Below are 19,065 nucleotides of genomic sequence, written 5' to 3'. Positions count from 1 at the left end.
GCTGAAAAAAATGTATATTCTGTTGACTTGGGGTGGAGAGTTCTGTAGATGTCTATTAGGTCCACTTTATGTAGAGCTGAGTTCAATTCCTGGATATCCTTGTTAACTTTCTGTCTCGTTGATCTGTCTAATGCTGACAGTGGGGTGTTAAAATCTCCCATTATTATTGTGTGGGAGTTTAAGTCCCTTTGTAGGTCACTCAGGACTTGCTTTATGAATCTGGGTGCTCCTGTGTTGGGTGCATATATATTTAGGATAGTTAGCTCTTCTTGTTGAATTGATCCCTTTACCATTATGTAATGGCCTTCTTTGTCTCTTTTGATCTTTGTTGGTTTAAAGTCTATTTTATCAGAGACTAGGATTGCAACCCCTGCCTTTTTTTGTTTTCCATTTGCTTGATAGATCTTCCTCCATCCCTTTATTTTGAGTCTATGTGTGTCTCTGCACGTGAGATGGGTTTCCTGAATACAGCACACTGATGGGTCCTGACTCCTTATCCAGTTTGCCAGTCTGTGTCTTTTGATTGGAGCATTTAGCCCATTTACATTTAACGTTAATATTGTTATGTGTGAATCTGATCCTGTCATTATGATGTTAGTTGGTTATTTTGCTCATTAGTTGCTATAGTTTCTTCCTAGTCTCGATGGTCTTTACAATTTGGCATGTTTTTGCAGTGGCTGGTACCGGTTGTTCCTTTCCATGTTCAGTGCTTCCTTCAGGAGCTCTTTTAGGGCAGGCCTGGTGGTGACAAAATCACTCAGCGTTTGCTTGTCTGTAAAGTGTTTTATTTCTCCTTCACTTATGAAGCTTAGTTTGGCGGGATAGGAGATTCTGGGTTGAAAATTCTTTTCTTTAAGAATGTTGAATATCGGCCCCCACTCTCTTCTGGCTTGTAGAGTTTCTGCTGAGAGATCAGCTGTTAGTCTGATGGGCTTCCCTTTGTGGGTAACCCGACCTTTCTCTCTGGCTGCCCTTAACATTTTTTCCTTCATTTCAACTTTGGTGAATCTGACAATAATGTGTCTTGGAGTTGCCCTTCTCGAGGAGTATCTTTGTGGCGTTCTCTGTATTTCCTGAATCTGAATGCTGGCCTGCCTTGCTAGATTGGGGAAGTTCTCCTGGATAATATCTTGCAGAGTGTTTTCCAACTTGGTTCCATTCTCCCCATCATTTTCAGGTACACCAATCAGACGTAGGTTTGGTCTTTTCACATAGTCCCAAATTTCTTGGAGGCTTTGTTCATTTCTTTTTATCCTTTTTTCTCTAAACTTCCCTTCTCTCTTCATTTCATTCATTTCATCTTCCATCAGCGATACCCTTTCTTCCAGTTGATCGCATCTGCTACTGAGGCTTCTGCAATCTTCGCGTAGTTCTCGAAACTTAGCTTTCAGCTCCATCAGCTCCTTGAAGCCCTTCTCTCCATTGGTTATTCTAGTTATCCATTCTTCTAATTTTTTTTCAAAGTTTTTAACTTCTTTCCTGTTGTTTTGAATTTCCTCTCGTAGCTCAGAGTAGTTTGATCGTCTGAAGCCTTCTTCTCTCAGCTCATCAAAGTCATCCTCCATCCAGCTTTGTTCCGTTGCTGGTGAGGAACTGCGTTCCTTTGGAGGAGGAGAGGTGCTCTGTTTTTTAGAGTTTCCAGTTTTTTTGGTCTGTTTTTTCCCCATCTTTGTGGTTTTATCTACTTTTTGTCTTTGATGATGGTGATGTACAGATGGGTTTTTGGTGTGGATGTCCTTTCTGTTTGTTAGTTTTCCTTCTACCAGACAGGACCCTCAGCTGCAGGTCTGTTGGAGTTTACTAGAGGTGCACTCCAGACCCTGTTTGGCTGGGTGTCAGCAGCGGTGGCTGCAGAACAGCGGATTTTCGTGAGACCACAAATTCAGCTGTCTGATAGTTCCTCTGAAAGTTTTGTCTCAGAGAAGTACCGGGTTGAATGAGGTGTCAGTCTGTCCCTACTGGGGGGGTGCCTCCCAGTTAGGCTGCTCAGGGGTGAGGGACCCACTTTAGGAGGCAGTCTGACTGTTCTCAGATCTCCAGCTGCATGCTGGGAGAACCACTACTCTCTTCAAAGCTGTCAGTCAGACAGGGACATTTAAGTCTGTGGAAGTTCTTGCAGAGTTTTTGTTTGTCTGTGCCCTGCCCCCAGAGGTGGAGCCTACAGAGGCAGGCAGGCCTCCTTGAGCTGTGGTGGGCTCCACCCAGTTCGAGCTTCCTGGCTGCTTTGTTTACCTAAGCAAGCCTGGGCAATGGCGGGCGCCCCTCCCCCAGCCTCGCTGCCGCCTCGCAGCTTGATCTCAGACTGTTGCTAGCAATTAGCGAGACTCGTGGCATAGACCTCAGCAGGTGCGGAACAATCTCCTATGTGGTTTCCAGCCGTTGGAAAAGCCAGTATTAGGATGGGACTGACCGATATCCAGGTGCCGTCTGCTTCCCTTTTGACTAGGAAAGGGAACTCCCTGACCCCTGCGCTCCCGAGGAGGCAATGCCTCGCCCTGCTTCGGCTCGCCACAGTGCGCTTCAACGACTCCTAGTAGATAAATACTAAGCAGAAATGCAGAAATTCTTCTTGTCCTCTAGAAGGTTCTAATCTCCACCCAAGCAAAAGTATTAACAAAAGAGGTGGTCAATTAATCTACCAGAATACAGAAGGCTTTCCAGTTCCAAAAATATAAGAAACTTCGTGGGGCGAGGGGGAGGGATGTGCACCTGCACTCGCGTGCATGCGTTAGGGTGGGTTGGGGAGGCAGGAGAACGGATTTGAAGAGATTTCAGCATGTGGATATTCCAGAGCATCTGTTGCTGTCAATATATTGGGGTGGGGGTGACATTATTTAGGCACATCCAGGAATGGATGAGGTTAAGTAACAGATGTGTTACTTACCAATATAACCAGTATAATCCATGTAAACTGTGGCTGAAAATATTTGAGGGCACCCACATCCCATCAAAAAAATTTTGAATATAACTAGAACTTTTACAAAGCTGATTGGATTGTTCTATGTTTATAAAAGATCTTAATGGCAGAAAAAGGATGCTCATATTGGGGTCAAAAAAAGAAGGCTCAGTCAGAAAGCAAGAATCAGCCGGTATCAGTGCAACCACCCAGGAGTGAAGGCACTGCACAGCCAAAATGGACACCCCACCCTACTCAACAGGTCTACCCCTGCGGTAGGCTATAAAATGGCCCCCTAAATGATATCCACATTCGAATCCCTGGAACCTGTGAATGTTAACTTACATGGCAAAATTGACTTTGCAGATGTGATTAAATTAAGGATCTTCAGATGGGAGATTTTCCTGTATTATCCAGGTGGGTCCTAAATTATGCCATCATATGTATCCTTATAAGAAAGAGGCAGAAAGAGATTTGACATACACAGAGAAAGCAATGTGAAGATGGGAGCAGAGATTGCAGTGATGCAGCCACAACCCAAGGAATGTTGAGTAGCCATTAGAAGCTGGAAGAGACAAGAAACAAGTTCTCCCCTAGAGCCTCCAAAGGGAGTGTAGCAACACCTTGATTTGGGCCCAATGATACTGATTTAGGACTTCTGACCTCCAGATCTGTGAGAGAATACATTTCACTTGTTTTAAGCCACTCAATTTGTGGGAATTTGTGGCAGTGGTTACTGGGGACTAATACAACCCCCCTACCTCAGGATGAGTTCCTCAGGCAGTCAGAGCTTGAGGACACTAACCATCACACTCAACAAATGACCTCTCATCCCTCCCCCTTGGCCCTTCATGCTCTGCTGTCCCAGCTCTGATTCCTTGCTCTCCTGTTAGCCTTCTGGATTATAATTTGGCTGTTTTTGCAGATTCAAAAGAGAGAGACTATACCAGTTTGTACCAGAAGGCACAAACTTTTTGGTCTGCGCAGCAGTGAGGTTTTCTATTGTGAATTCACTTTAGATTTACGCATCAGTGTCTGTGAGACTGGCTAGAAGAAGCCAACCCCTCAAACTTGGGTAGCCTCAGTCACACTAACAGAATCAATTTTCTGGAGCTGCAGTGTTGAAGCCTCAACATGCAAATTCATAACGATCTCTCCAACTTATGTAGCTTGGATGTTTGTTCCCCTCAAATATCATGTTGTATTGTAATCCCCAATGTTGGAGGTCGGACCTAGTGGGAGGTTCTTGAATCATGGGGCTAGATTTCTCATGGATTGTTTAGCACCATCCTCTTGGTGCTGTGCTGATGATAGTGAGTTCTCAAGAGATCTGCTTGTTTAAAAGCGTGTGGCACCTCCCCCAAGCCCCTCCCTCTCTGCTCCTGCTCTAACTATGTGGCATGCCTGCTCCGCTTCACCTTCTGCCATGAGTTAAAGCTCCCTGAGGCCTACCCAGAAGCCAAGCAGATGCCAGCACCATGCTTGTTCTGCCTGTAGAACCGTGAGCCAATTAAACCTCTTTCCTTTATAAATTACCCAGTCTCTGGTATTTCTTTATAGAATTGTGAGGATGGCCTAACACACCAGCCTACTAAAACCCCAGACTGGGCACCCAGCCATCCTTCCTTGATAACATATCCAGCTCTTCCATCAAAATATAACTGTTGCCTGCATTGATTGAACTCATTTCAGATACTTTTATTGGTGCATCTTTTCTCCTCAATATATATAAGAATATTATGATTAGCACCATAAGACAGAGTGAGAAAAAAATAAAAAGAAAAAAGAGCATTAAGAAAACAGGCCCTTGGCATGTTTGTTGAGACTCATTCAGTTGCAAGTGAAATAAACCCCAACTCAAATTATCTTATATACACAAACCAAAAGGAAATTTATTTCCCTTCATAACTGAGAGGTTCAAAGAGAAGGCTTCAGCTTCAGGCATGGCTGGATCCAGGGGTCCAATAATATAACCAGGAATTTGTCCCTTTCTGTCCATCTCTCAATTCTGTCTTCCTCTTGTTGACTTTTAGTCTCTGTTAAGCCTTCCTCTCTGGGTAGCAGGAATATCCACTAGAAGTTCAACAGTTACCCTTATATCTAGCAATCACAGCAAAAAGGGGTTACCTCTTTACTATTTGTTGCAGCAAAAATTCTTGGAGAAGCTCTAATTAGGGGTAGAGCTAGGGTTATAGCTCCATCTAGGGTTATAGCTCCATCTTTAAGCCAATCACTGTTGCCAGGAAGCTTTGTGTTAAATTGTCTACATAGCCATTAACTTTTAAAATGTTTCAGTATGAGCCGCCTGCTGTGGCACACTCCTGTAATCCCAGCACTTTGGGAGGCTGAGGCAGGCGGATCACTTGAGGCCAGGAGTTCAAGACCAGCCTGGCCAACACAGTGAAACCTGTCTCTACTAAAAATACAAAAATTAGCCTGGCGTGGTGGTGCACACCTCTAATCCCAGCTACTCAGGAGGCCGAAGCAGGAGAATTGCTTAAACCTGGCGAGGCAGAGGTTGCAATGAGCCGAGATCATGCCACTGCACTCCAGCCTGAGTGACAGAACAAGACTCTGTCTCAAAAAAGAAAAGTTTTAGTATGAACAAAGTAAAATATGTATATAAATCAAGTCTGATCTCCACCCTAGGTGGGATTAACATCTAAAATCCTCTAATCAGGAATCAACACCCCAGGGGTGATAATTAGCATGGAAGTACTTTCATCAGGAATCAGCACCTTCCCAATGTCCCAGCAGGAAAAAGGCAGCCCATTCAAATTAGGATAATTCAAAGAGGAGTGTGAATAAGGGATACAGAAATCACAAAGGATAGTGAAGTACTCAAAAACTAGTAACAACAGGGCTCTTACTACTTATAGGCCCAAAGGGATGAGGGAAAGGAACAGTTACCAGAACCAGGCAGGAGAAAGTCACGTAGACAGTGCCACCTTGACAACAACCTTGACCTTCGTGATCGTCAGTGCCAGTGGGGCAGCCCTGCAGGGATGGGGTTGAAGGAATAATTACCCTAACCCTATTCTCCTCCCCTGTCCAATCATCCGCTGGGCTCACCATTAGCCAAACACAAGTAGAAGCCAGAGGGTAAGGGAGCCGGTCTAGACACGTGGGCCTCCCAGGTCAGAGAGCAAAGGAAGAAAAGCAAGCAGTTGCATCTAAACAGTCAAACAGAAAACATTCAGTAGCAAATGTGAGGATGTAGCACTTAAAATATCTTATCAAAATCTACACCTAGAGTGTTTCCTAATTATTGGTAATATAAAGAATGTTAGGAAAATGTTATAGGTGAAATGAGTAATATTCAAAGTAGTAAATGATTAGGAAAAATGTAGAAGCCCATTCTCCCCCACTTTGCGTGAGGACCCGGCAAGCCAGGCATTCTAATGGCACAGGCAGCACTTAAAGGCCAGAGCCCCACTTTCCTGCATCCCTCTACTTCAAGGAGAACCATGTCACCTGGTCCACTTATAGGGCTGGCTCGTCCTACCATCAGAATATTGTGGCATCCACAAGAGACTCTCATGCGAGGTGTTCTTTCAAGTATCCAGGTAAGAATGAAACTTCCCAGAACTACAAAACATACTGAATGGTGTGTTTGGGGCCTGCTTGCTAATAAATACTCATGCATTTGGTCTAAGACTTGCTTTCATTGTAGGATGCTATCTGGGAACGGGGTTATGGGGAAAGGACACATGGCTTCCACCTGCTGCTAGCCACCAGAGGCTCCCAGCATCTGCCAAGAGAGGCCAACATTTGTTGAAAGGCCGGGTGGAATCATGTGTCCAACACTATGGCAAAGAGGAGAGATCATCTCCATCTAATCCATCTGGAATGGATTTTCTGTGAACAAAGTAAGTTCTTCCACAAGAAGAAGGTTGGGGAGGGAAGGACAGGATATTAGGTAGACAATAACTAAAGCTGCCCCAGTTTACTACACTTTCATTTATGGATTTAACTTTCATGGTTCCGACCATTCCTGAGTCACCTCGAATACCCATGATATTCATACTTTTTAATTTTGCAAAGGCACGGAATTGCACTGCCTATGCCATAAAGCCAGAAAGCAGTGAAAAGGTACTTAGCTAATAAATGAGCCTAGTGACCACCTGTCAGCCACATCTCAGAGTGGCTTTGTTCTTCTCTCCTGCATCTACATGGAAAGCTGGTGGCAAAAGGCAAACTTTGTTCCTTAGTGAAAGCGTCTCTCTGATGACAGCAACTATTAATGTTTGTGCTGGAAGTGAAGAAGCAGCAAGGTATTTTATAAACAGACTACAAATACGCTGTATTAAAATCATCGTAAGTCTGAAAGGGCCACTCAAATATTTCAGTTTTACTTGACTGCGTATTATGAGTGAGTCTAAATGTCATAATGTATTCAAGAATGGCCTAGAACATACCTCATGAATGACATGGGCCTACTACATAAGCAATATCTGCCTAACATTCATGATCCAGGTTTCAGTTATCTATGCTTGCATAGCAAAGTATTCCAAAACTTAGCTTCTTAAAGCAACAAATAGCTTATTTAATCACAGTTCTGCAATCCGGCCTGGACTCAGCTAAGCAGTTCTGCTGGTCTTGCCAACAATCACTCATGTGCCTGCATTCAGCTGACAGGTTGGTTGGGGCCTGGGCTCAGCTGGGACACTGGGATGCTTGGGTCTCCCTCTCTCTCACATGGCCTCTTCATGTGTTCTCTTCAACAGGACAGTCAAACTTTTTTTTTTTTTTTGAGACAAAGTTTTGCTCTTGTCGCCCAGGCTGGAGTGCAATGGCCCGGTCTCGGCTCACTGCAACCTCTGCCTCCCAGGTTCAAGCAATTCTCCTGTCTCAGCCTCCCAAGTAGCTGGGATTACAGGCGCCCACCACCACGCCCAGCTAATTTTTGTATTTTTGGTAGAGACGAGGTTTCACCATGTTAGTCAGGCCGTTCTCGAACTCCTGACCTCAGGCAATCCGCCCACCTCAGCCTCCCAAAGTGCTGGGATTACAGGCATGAGCCACCGCGCCCGGCCTGTCAGGCTTTTATATGGTGGTTCAGAGCTCCCAAGAGCACAAAAGCAGAAAGTAGCAGGTCTTCTTAGGGCTTAATCTTTGAACACACTCTACTAATTAAAGTGAGTCACAAGGCCAACCCAGGTTCAAGGGACGGCAACTACGCAAGCGCAGGGATATAAGGAGACATAATTCATCAAGGCTATGGATGTAATAGACTCCCACAACTCCCCTCATACTCTAGTCCTAGATGCTTTGGGCTATTCTTTCATTAAATAAATCCAGATGGAGCCTCATTTTGTGGATGATCAAAGTGAGGCTTACAGAGGTTAAGAAAGTATTCCAAAGTCATCTAGTTAGATTTGAATCCAAAGGCAGTGCTCAATCCACTAACCACAGGATGTCTTACTAGCTTCAGACTATGCAATTAAATTCAGTTCCTGGGAAGGTTTTCATCAGGTGTTTCCATCTGGTGTTCCCAGGCAAAAGGGCAAAATATAAATGCCCTTTTATCTTTTCTTCTCACCTCTTTATCCTCTACCCCAGTATCAGCATACTCTGCTTCTGGACTTCCAGCAACTCAGATTTCAAAGTGAATCTCATCTGGTTTTTTCTAGGCACAAAATTAATGACACTCGCTTCCACATACAAAATGGCACCCACTTAACAGCTAAGACTGAGCTCAAGCACATCTACACCTGGGCTTCCCTTGCCCCTGATTCCCCAGCCCTCCATGGCCCAAGGTGAAGGCTCGCAATACTCCTCAAAGGTGCTACTATATGCCACTCCCCACTCTGAGGTCCTTGAATCAGCTTTCAGCTCAGGTAGTAGCATCAAGGAGGTCTTGAGGCTGTAGACCCTGGGCCATTGAGCTGAAGGTGACAAGCCTAGACTGGCAGTCTCAAAGGAGGAGAGGGCACCTCAGGATATAGAGGCAGCAATCCATGTATAGGAGTCCTGAAAGCCACCAGGAAAGGGTTTTTTTTTTATTATTAATTGACATCCCCAAAAACTTACCAGAGGCTTAATCTATTCACAAATAGCTTTAAAACATTTTGACATAAAAAAATTGACTTTAACAGCTATTCCTAGCAGTCTGGTACCAAGCCAGTACACTGAATGTTCAATTTCAGTTCCTGTTTTCCCTGCCCTGGGCACTAAGATGGTTTGGGAAGATAAAGAACAGAGAGAAAAGAGGGCCCACTTGAGTCACACTTGGGCACACTGTTCCTCACAGTTCAGTAGTACCTCTGTACCCAAGGGTACACCCCCTCCTATGACGCCACCACTCTCAAGCCCACAGTCTATGACCCAGAGCCTTACAGCCTTAAAACCTCCTTGGCCTATACAACTCAGGCTGAAAGCTATTTGAAAACCTCAAGGTGGAAAGCAGCAGCATAGGAACCCTTTTGAGGAACATTGAGGATCTCCACCTTGGGCCCTACAGGAGTGATGAATGAGGGACAATGGAAGCCCACATGTTGGTATGTTTCAGCCCAGCCTCAGCTTTAAGTGGGTGCCATTTTGTGTGTGCATGTGAGACAATTTGACGATGAGAGGAAAATCTCATCTGCATCAGAGCAAGAAAAGCACAAAAAATTATACACCTCTGTAAATGTAATACTAATTACATCATTTAAGTGATCTGTTTACCTTTTAAGCTAAATCACTTTTCAGCATAATAGCAAATATGTACATATCATTAACATGTGTCCTGTTGATATGGTTTCAAGTTATAGTTGATTATGACAGTAATCCATGAGACTCTATGAGCAATATATGAAAATCAGTCTTTTTGCCTTATAATTATATCATGAGTTTTCAGTCTGTAATTTGCTGCTCATAAAATATACTGTAGTCACAGCTTAAACAATTTAAGAAAATGTTAGCTATTACTCAAATCATAATATTGTTTTTTCTCTATTTAATCATTTGTCAAAAATTCTATGATTTTCTATTTAAATAATCAATGATCTTTGGCTGTGGCACCTTTTTTTTCTATCAGATACACTTTTAAATACATGGTGATATGGTTTGTCTGTGTCCCCATCCAAATCTCATCTTGATTTGTAGCTCCCATAATCCCCACGTGTCATGGGAGGGACCCAGTGGGAGGTAATTGAATCATGGGGGCAAGTTTTTCTCATGCTGTTCTCATGTTAGTGAATAAGTCTCATGAGATCTGATGGTTTTATAAAGGGAAGTTCCCCTGCATATGTGCTCTTGCCTGCTGCCATGTAAGACATGCCTTTGCTGCTCCTTCACCTTCTGCCATGATTGTGAAGCCTCCCCAGCCATATGAAACTGTGAGTCCATTAAACTTCTTTTTATTTATAAATTACCCAGTCTCAGGTATTTCTTCATGGCAGTATGAAAATGCACTAATACATACGGTGTTTCTCTTCACTTATGCTTAGGCACATCTAATATCTTGTATTTCCTAGGACCAGGGCCATAGAAGGAAAATGTGGCAGAACATTTCACCTTTACCTTTCATCTATATATAATTTTTTTAATTTACCTGAGCTTCATTACTGGGCATTAGGAAAGCAGTATATAGGAGAAAGCGAAATCCCGGTTATCAAGGTGGTGGAGTACCCAGCTGCATAAGCATGACTTTTTTTCCAATTATTTTGGGCAGGGGCTATACATTACAAGATGCTAAGGGCCAAGGATGATAGGATTACTGGGTGAGATCTCAACAAGAAGGCAAGCATCTCCAAATTGAAACAAAGATTGCATGCACAGGTTTACCCTTCTATTTGCTTCCAATAGGGTACCTGCTACAAAATAACCTAAGCAAATTGGTGATTCACACATTTTAGGATTTTTTGGATGCATAGGGGTAGCCTTCAAGAGTTAGAAATAGGTGAGAACAATAGGTCTCCTCTCTAACAACCTCACTAGCAGGTCCTGTGCTATAATAAAAGCAAGTCTATCAGACCAAATTCTGACACTCATACAAATAGTCATGCAAAGAGACATCTAGACAGCCATCCAATCGGTTCTGGAAGTTCAATGTTCTATCTTGGTGACCCTTTAGCTGCTCCTGCTATATCTTACATGAAAGGTTCACATGAGATAAATGTGCAATATTAGTTGAAACTGTTGAATTTACCAAAACTTCTAGTCAGAATCAGGCAATCAAGTCCTCCAATAAATAGCTAAACAAGGGACCAGTCTGGAATCCTAAGCCTAGAGTGCCATTTTAAAGGTCTGGGGGTTATTGGTCTCACTGAATTCTTATACCCCTATTGCGCAAGGGCAGGACATCCTAGACAATATTTCTAACAATACACACTTCTTGAATAACACTCATTTCACCAGTGAAAATCATTTCTAACATCCATTAGGCTAATTAATAAGTCTGTGATATTGAGCTGAGGATTGATATTTGAAGGCTTATAGTAGTTGCTTTGGGAATGTTGATTCCTGATTAGACTCTCTCAAGAGCTAATAGTCTCTGGAATGAATATCCTCAATTAGAGGACTTCAAATGTTAACTAACAGCCCCTAGGGCATAGATTAAACTAAATGCACAAATATATATCATGCTAGCTTTGCTGAAGCATTTTAAAGTAAATTATACCACAGCAACCATACGCTATGAGATGTGATGTTGTTATGACAATGACAGAAGATGGGTTTTATGATTTGTTTGTTTAAATGTATAAGCTTTTTTCAAAATGAATGCCTTTGAGCTAGGCTTAGAACATGACATTTGGTAGCATTATCATATGATCCAGCAATTCCACTTCAGGGTATATCTCAAAAAAAAATGAAAGCAGTGTCTCTAAGAGATATTTGCACACCTATGTTCATAGAGGCATTATTCACAGTAGCTAAAATGTGGAAGCAACCCAAGTGTCCATCTGCAGACAAATGGATAAGCAAAATGTGTTATGTACATGCAAAAGAATATTATTCAACCTTTAACAAGCAGGGAACTCTGACATGCTACAACATGGTTGAACCTTGAGGACCTTACGCTAAATGAAACAAGTCAATCACAAAAGGACAATTACTATATGGTTCCACTTATATGAGGTACCTAGAATAGTCAAAATTATACAGACAAAAAGTAGAAGGGTAGTTGTCAGAGGCTGAGGGGAGGGAAAATAGGAAAGTGTTGTTTAATGGGTATGCAGTTTCCGTCTTGCAAGATGAAAAGAGTTTGAAAATGGATGGTGATGATGGTTGCACAACATGAATGTACTTAATATCACTGAACTATATACTTAAAATGGTTAAGATAGTAAATTTTATGTTATGTGTATTTTACCACAAAAAAAAAAACTGGAAGAAAAAACCCCATCTACAGCTCTCTTGATGTTTGTGATTCATCATGAGATGAATGCTATCTGGATTTCTGTCACTCTGTCATTACCCTGACACTCCAGGAGGAGTCTGCTGCTAAGGCAGGTGTTATGGTAGCAGTTCAGGGGTCTGCAAACAGCTCATGTGTTAGAAAGGAGGACTTGAGTGAGGATGTGATGAGAGATGAGACCAGAAAGGGGAGCAGGGGCCCTTGCAAAGGCAAAGCAACTAGCATGGGACAAGTGAGACATCTAAGGATTACCATTTAAAGTGGCACTCACTCTCAAATGCCAACCCTGCCTTTGACAATCCTAAGAGTGAGTGTCTCCTTAGGTTTTGTACTCAAGGCAACTTGCTGGCCTCACCCTACTTCTATTCCTGCACTAGGGGCTTCATTTTCAAGGGCCCAATGAGATGGCTCACGCCTGTAGTCTCAGCTACTCAGGAGGCTGAGGCAAAAGGATCACTTGAGCCCAGGAGTTCAAGGCTGCAGTGAGCTATGATCGTGCCACTGCCCTCCAGGCTGGGCCACAGAGCTAGACTCTGTCTCAAAAAAAAAAAAAAAAAATGTAAGGAACTTGGATTAAATGAGGAAGTGTGAAGGAGCCTAAGAAAAAGATTTAGGTTTTCAAAAGACTTGCCACTCTGTAGACAATTGATTGGAAGGAGGTAAGACTGGAGACAGGAAGATGAATTCAGACAAGAAATTAAGAAGGCCTGATCTAAGGCAGTCAGCTTGGGGCTGAAAAACAATAGATGCTTAAAGAGCTGTTCAAAAGGTAGGATTGGCAGTGTGGGGGGCTAATTCAGTCTGGTGGTGAGAAAGAAAGGAATTGTCAACATGATTTCTTTTCTCACTTGGGCAATTTGGTAACATAGTGATGCTATCACCAAGAAGGCATGTGGGAAGAATAGATACGAGGGGGAAACAACACATTTCATTTTAAGCACACAGTTTGAGGTATATGTTTTATATCCAAGAATCTACCCCCAATAAGTAGTTGGATTTAAGAGTCTGGAGCTCAGAAGAAAAGGCTGGGCTAGAGGATAGACGTAGGAACCATCATAGAGGGATAATTTTTGAAGCCAAAAGTGTGACTAAATCTCCAAAAGCACTCACAGAGAAACATGATCAGAGATAAGATTGTGGGCAGATCAACATCTAAAGCCTTGGTTCTTAACCAGGGGCGATTTAGCCCCCCAGGGGACATTAGACAATGTTTGAAGACATTTCTGATTGTCGCAATCTAGGGAGGAATGCTACTAGTAACTGGTAGAAGCCAGGACTGCTGCTCAACATTCTACAGTGTACAGGATGGCTTCCCACCATAGAGAATTATCCTGCCCAAAGTATCAATAGTGCCAAGGATGACAAACCCTGGTCTGAGGATATCATGAGAGGCCTTGTCACTTGTCTCGTTGAATTCTAAATACACTGTTTCTAACATCTATCTCTGATTACTTTTAAAATTGTAGTTACCATTTCAAAGTAAGAAATGAGATTATCTCTTCCTAGAGGAACACTCCTTATCCTTTTGTCTTCAGATTTGCCCAGAGAATGAGCTTTCTACTCCCCTTCCATCTTAATCTCTTGGTCTTCTCCAAAGGAAGAGGAGAGGTGAATATGAGTGGTGCTTGTCTAACCCGACAATATTTACCATTGCGGAGGACCACCTGCCTCCGATACGAGAACATAGCTCCACACTGCCTCTTTGAAAGCCTACTTCATGGATTGGATAGGGAGACCAGGGCTTGCCTCTGCTTCCAGCTCCTATGATGTAAGCCCACCCGGCAGGGCTTTCTCATTACTCTCTCCCTCCAACTTGTTGGGACTCAGGAACATGGGCTTCTCTAGCTGTTGCCGACCTTTTCACTCCCTGTCTCCATAGAGAAGGAACACCAAGCAAGGTATCCTCATGGTGGGACACCTGTGTTATCTATTACACTCTATCCAAGCCATGACTAGGAAGGAGGCGGGCCTCTGGTCTTCACAGCTGGCTGATTACTGAGCCCTCTCTGCAGTCAGATCCCCATGGGTATATCTGAATGTGTACCTACAAAGTATATACATTTGGGGTAAGAAGTAAGAAGCCTTAGGTAGATGCCACATTAGCCACACAATTCATCAGAAGCCTTACTTTTTTTTTTTTTTTTGAGACGGAGTCTTGCTCTGTTGCCTAGGCTGGAGAGTGGTGGCACGATCACGGCTCACTAAATCTCCCACCTCCTGGGTTCAAGCGATTCTCCTGCCTCAGCCTCTCAAGTAGCTGAGACCACAGGTGCACAACACCACACCCAGCTAATTTTTTGTAATTTTAGTAGAGATGGGGTTTCACCTGTTAGCCAGGATGGTCTCGATCTTCTGACCTCGTGATCCACCCATCTCGGCCTCCCAAAGTGCTGGGATTACAGGCGTGAGCTAACGCACCCAGCTAGAAGCCTTCCTTTTATCCGATTGTAGAAACTTTGAGGAGGGAGCCAAGATGGCCAATTAGAAGCAGCTGAGAAGTGAGGCACTCATGGAGAGGAACAAAAGGAGCAAATGAATACAGCGCCTTCAACTGAAACATCCAGGTACTTGCATTGGGACTGATCAGGGAAACAACTTGACCCACAGAGAACAAAGAATAGCAAGGCGGGGCAACAGCCCACCTGGAAATGACGCAGAGCCAAGGGAACCCCCACCCTTAGCCAAGGGACATGATGAGTGAATCTGCAACCCTGGGAAACCACACCTCTCCCACAGATCTTTGCAACCCTTGGATCAGGAGATCCCCTTGTGAGCCCACACCACCAGGGCCTTGGGTTTGACACACAGAGCTGTGTGGAGTCTTGGCAGAGCAGCTGCTCAGGAACGCACAGAGACTCAGGAGCTTTACATACTTCAGCCCCGGGGTTCCCCAACAAAAGTGACTGCAACTCAGGCAAGGTGGGAGGTTCATACACACCCCTAGGAAGGGGGCTGAATCCAGGGTGCTGAGCAGTGTTGGTCTGCGGGCCCTGCTTCCACTGTACCTCACAAGATAAGACTCACTGGCTTGGAATTCCAGCCAGCCACCAGCAACAGGGTGAAGCCTGCCTAAGACAGAATGGAGCCCCTAGGGTGAGGGGTGGGCCACCATCTCGGCTGTTTGATCAAGTCAGCCATTCCAGCCATTGGCTTCAGTGAGTCCAAATGGTCCCCACAAGGAAGGGTCCCCCCACTGCAACACAACTGCTTTGCCAGAATGTGGCCAGACTGCTTCTTTAAGCAGGACCCTGATTTATTCCTCCTCACTGGGTGGGACCTCCCAGCTGAGGCCTCCAGCCACCCCTGCCCTTACAGACAGAGCTCTGATCTCTCCCTAGGACAGAGTGCCCAGGGGAGGAGTGGACTGCCACCTTAGTTGATTAGATGCTGTTCCAGCCTGTGGGCTTTGGAGAGTCCAAGCTGACGGGGCAGAAGCAATTCCCCAGCATAGCACCACTGTTTTGCCAAGACATGGCCAGACTGCTTCTTTAAACAGGACCCGATCCACTCCTCCTTGCTGGGCAGGTCCTCCCAGCTGGGGCCTCCGGCAATCCCTGCCTGCGTCCTACAGCCAACAGAGTTCCAATTTCTGCCTGGGACAGGGCGCCCAGGGGAGTGATGTAGGTCACCTCCTTTGCTGTTTGGGCTTCTCAGCTGGCCCTGCCTTCAGGCCTTGGAGAGCCCAAACTGATCAGGGACTGAAGGGATCCCTAACACAGCACAGCTGCTCTACCAAAACACAGCCACACAGCTTCTTTAAGCGGGCTCCTGATCCCATTCCTCCTGACTAGGTGAAACCTCCCAGCCGGGGTCTCCAGCCACCTCCTACAGATGCATTCGGGCTGGCAACTGGTCAGTACCCCCTTGGAATGAAGCTCCCAGAGGAAGAGGCAGGCTGCCATCTTTGATGTTTCATAGCCTTCCCTGGTGATACTGCCAGGTACAGGAAAAACCAAGATGACTACTCTGGAGAGGACCCAGCAGCCTTAGGGAAGAGAGGCCAGATTGTTGAAAGAAAAACAAACAAAAACCACACAAAACCCCAATCCAAAGGTCAGCAACCTCAAAGATCAAAGGTAGATAAGTTCACAGAGAAGAGAAAGAATCAACACTAAAACACTAAAAACTCAAAAAGCCAGAGTACCCCCTTTCCTCCAAGTGACCACAACACTTCTCCAGCAAGGGTTCAGAACTGGGCTGAGGCTGAAATGGCTGAAATGACAGAAGTACGCTTCAGAATGTGGATAACAATGAACTTCACTGAGCTAAAGTATAATAGCACGTTGTAACCCAATGCAAGGAAGCTAAGAATCATGATAAACAATGCAGGAACTGACGGCCAAAATAGCCAGTATAGAGAGGAACATAACCGACCTGATAGATCTGAAAAACACACTACAAGAACTTCACAATGCAATCACAAGTATTAATAGCAGAATAGACCAAGTGGAGGAAAGAATGTCAGAGCTTGAACACTGTCTTTCCGAAATAAGATAGCCAAACAAGAAGAGAGAAAAAAAAAAATGAAAAGGAATGAATGAAACCTCTGAGAAATATGGGATTATGTAAAAAGATTCAATCTATGATTGATTGAAGTACCTGAAAGAGACAGGGAGAATGGAACCAATTTGGAAAACATATTTCAGCCTATCATCCAGGAGAACTTCCCAAACTAGCTAGACAGGCCAACATTCAAATTTAGGAAATGCAGAGAACCCCAGTAAGATACTCCACAAGAAGGCCATCCACAAGATACATAATCATCAGATTCTCCAAGGTCAAAATGAAAGTAAAAATGTTAAGGGCAGCCAGAGAGAAAGGCCAGGTCACCTACAAAAGGAAGCCCACAGACTAACCGCAGACCTCTCGGCAGAAACCCTACAAGCCAGAAGAGACTGGTGGCCAATATTCGACATTGTTAAAGAAAAAAAATCCAACCCAGAATTTCATATTTGAGCAAACTAAGCTTTACAACTGAAGGAGAAATAAGATCCTTTTCAGACAAACAAATGCTGAGGGAATTCATTACCACCAGACCTGCATTACAAGAGCTCCTGAAGGAAGCACTAACTATGGAAAGGAAAAACCGTTACCAGCCAATACAAAAACACACTGAAGTACACAGACCAGTGACATTATGATGCAAGCATATAAACAAGTCTGCAAAATAACTAGCTAGCATCATGATGACAGAAACAAATCCATACATAACAATACTAACCTTAAATGTAAATGGGCCAAATGCCCCAATTAAAAGACACAGAGTGGCAAGCTGGATAAGAACCAACACTCATCAGTATGCTGTCTTCAAGAGACCCATCTCACATGCAAAGACACACAAAGGCTCAAAATAAAGGGATGGAGGAAAATTTACCAAGCAGATGGAAAACAGAAAAAAGTAGGGTTGCAATGCTAGTTTCTGACAAAACACACTTTAATCCAACAAAGATCAAAAAAGACAAAGAAGGACATTACATAGTGGTAAAGGGTTCAATTCAACAAGAAGAACTAACTACCCTAAATACATATGCACCCAATACAGGAGCACCCAGATTCATAAAGCAAGTTTTTAGAGAACTTCAAAGAGACTTAGACTCCCACACAATAATAATGGGAGACTTTGACATCCCACTGACAATATTAGACAGATCATTGAGATAGAAAATTAACAAACATATTCAGGACCTGAATATGCAGAAACTGGACCCCTTCCTTACACCTTATGCAAAAATCAACTCAAGATGGATTGAAGACTCAAATATAAAACTCAAAACTATAAAAACCCTAGAAGAAAACCTAGGTAATACCATTCAGGACATAGGCACAAGCAAAGATTTCATGACAAAGACACCAAAAGCGATTGCAACAAAAGCAAAAATTGACAAATGGGATCTAATTAAACTAAAGAGCTTCTGCACAGCAAAAGAAACTATCAACAGAATAAACAGACAACCTACAGAATGGGAGAAAAATTTGGCAAACTATGCATCTGACAAAGGTCTAATATCCAGCACCCGTAAGAAACTGAAACAAATTTACAAGAAATAAACAACCCCATTAAAAAGCGGGCAAAGGACATGAACAGACACTTCTCAAAAGAAGACATACATGCAGCCAACAGTCATATGAAAAAAAGCTCAACATCACTGATCTTTAGAGAAATACAAATCAAAACCACAATGAGATACCATCTCGCACCAGTCAGAAAGGCTATTACTAAAAAGTCAAAAAATAACAGATGCTGGTGAGGTTGTGGAGAAAAGAGAACACGTACACTGCTGGTGGCAGTGTAAATGAGTTCAACTATTGTGGAAAGCAGTGTGGCAATTCCTCAAAGGGCTAAAAACAGAACTATCATTTGACCCAGCAATCCCATTACTGAGTATATACCCAAAGGAAAATAAATCGTTCTGTCATAAAGACACATGCACACATATGTTCACTGCGGCATTATTCACAATAGCAAAGACATGGAATCAACCTAAATGCCCATCAATAATAGACTGGATAAAGAAAATATGGTACCTATACACCATGGAATACTATGCAGCCATAAAGAGGAACAAGATCATGTCCTTTGCAGGGACATGGATGGAGCTGGAGGCCATTATCCTCAGCAAACTAACACAGGAACAGAAAACCAAATACTGCATGTTCTTACTTATAAGTAGGAGCTAGTGATGAGAACACACGGACACACGGGGGGCAACAACACACACTAGGGCCTGTTGAAGGGTGGTGGGTGGGAGGAGCGAAAGCATCAGGAATAATAGCTAATGGATGCTGGGCTTAATACCTGGGTGCTGGGATGATCTGTGCAGCAAAC

The sequence above is a fragment of the Nomascus leucogenys genome, chromosome X (assembly GCF_006542625.1).
Source record: "Nomascus leucogenys isolate Asia chromosome X, Asia_NLE_v1, whole genome shotgun sequence".
NCBI classification, from domain to species: Eukaryota; Metazoa; Chordata; class Mammalia; order Primates; family Hylobatidae; genus Nomascus; species Nomascus leucogenys.
This window is presented reverse-complemented; position numbering follows the sequence as displayed.